This window comes from Numenius arquata, unplaced genomic scaffold (assembly GCF_964106895.1).
Source record: "Numenius arquata unplaced genomic scaffold, bNumArq3.hap1.1 HAP1_SCAFFOLD_208, whole genome shotgun sequence".
Lineage (NCBI taxonomy): Eukaryota > Metazoa > Chordata > Aves > Charadriiformes > Scolopacidae > Numenius > Numenius arquata.
In genome coordinates this window covers 147,501-149,106 of record NW_027414883.1, presented here as the reverse complement: position 1 = coordinate 149,106, position 1,606 = coordinate 147,501, and positions in this window count along the sequence as shown.

Below are 1,606 nucleotides of genomic sequence, written 5' to 3'. Positions count from 1 at the left end.
CGGAGCAGGGGTGCCGCCGAGGAAGGAGAGAGGGTTGCCGGCGGGCGAGGCGGCGTCGCCTCGTCCTTTTTCCCTCCGGCCCTAAGCCGGAGCCCGCCGCGGCGCGGGGGAGAGCGCGGGTGGCCGGTGCCGGTGGCCGGCCAGCCCGGGGGGGGCGGCGGGCGGAGGGTTCCCGAGCCGGCGTCGGCTCGTTCCTCCGTCCCGGAGCAGGGGTGCCGCCGAGGAGGAGAGAGGGTTGCCGGCGGGCGAGGCGGCGTCGCCTCGTCCTTTTTCCCTCCGGCCCTAAGCCGGAGCCCGCCGCGGCGCGGGGGAGAGCGCGGGTGGCCGGTGCCGGTGGCCGGCCAGCCCGGGGGGGGCGGCGGGCGGAGGGTTCCCGAGCCGGCGTCGGCTCGTTCCTCCGTCCCGGAGCAGGGGTGCCGCCGAGGAGGAGAGAGGGTTGCCGGCGGGCGAGGCGGCGTCGCCTCGTCCTTTTTCCCTCCGGCCCTAAGCCGGAGCCCGCCGCGGCGCGGGGGAGAGCGCGGGTGGCCGGTGCCGGTGGCCGGCCAGCCCGGGGGGGGCGGCGGGCGGAGGGTTCCCGAGCCGGCGTCGGCTCGTTCCTCCGTCCCGGAGCAGGGGTGCCGCCGAGGAGGAGAGAGGGTTGCCGGCGGGCGAGGCGGCGTCGCCTCGTCCTTTTTCCCTCCGGCCCTAAGCCGGAGCCCGCCGCGGCGCGGGGGAGAGCGCGGGTGGCCGGTGCCGGTGGCCGGCCAGCCCGGGGGGGGCGGCGGGCGGAGGGTTCCCGAGCCGGCGTCGGCTCGTTCCTCCGTCCCGGAGCAGGGGTGCCGCCGAGGAGGAGAGAGGGTTGCCGGCGGGCGAGGCGGCGTCGCCTCGTCCTTTTTCCCTCCGGCCCTAAGCCGGAGCCCGCCGCGGCGGGAGGGCAGAGAGCGGAGGGTTCCCGAGCCGGCGGCGGTTCGTTCTTCCGTTCCCCGAGGTGCCGGTGAGGAGGGTGTCGGCGGGCGAGGCGGCGTCGCCTCGCCCTTTCCTCCGGCACGGGCCGTACGTGGGGGGGCCCGTGGAGTCTGGCCCGCCCTGGCTTCCCTCGTTCCTGGAGGGCTCGGAGCGAGGGTCCGCAGGGCTCTCGCAGCTTTTTTTCGGTGTCCGAGTTTTGCTTTTACCGGTTTTTTTTCCGTTTCCGCTGTTTTTTTCTCTGTACCCTTTGCTCTCCTTCCCCGGGGTAAGCGACCGCCCGCGGGGAGGGGCAAGACCGGCGGCCGGCGGCGGTCGTCCGGCACTCTGGAACGCTGAAAGGCGACCGGGGGAGTCAAGCCTGCCGCGGCTTCGCCCCGGTCGGTCCTGTCGCTGTCGCTGAAGGGAATCGTGCGGAGCCGGGGGGGTGGCGGCACCCCCCGCTCGTTTCACTGATCCAGACCCGCAGGCAGCGCCCGCTGAGGCGTTCACCCCGGGCGCGTCGGAGAGGCTCCGCGGCGGGCCGGTTCTGCCGGTGTTCAGGCCGTCGGAGCACCTCTCGCGGACGTTGCCTTCTCGCTCGCACGCAGGGCCCCGCGTCTTGCCGTCCGCCCCCCGGGCGGCGGCGGTCGCGCGTGGCCGTCGGCTGGCTCGAGACCGTGGC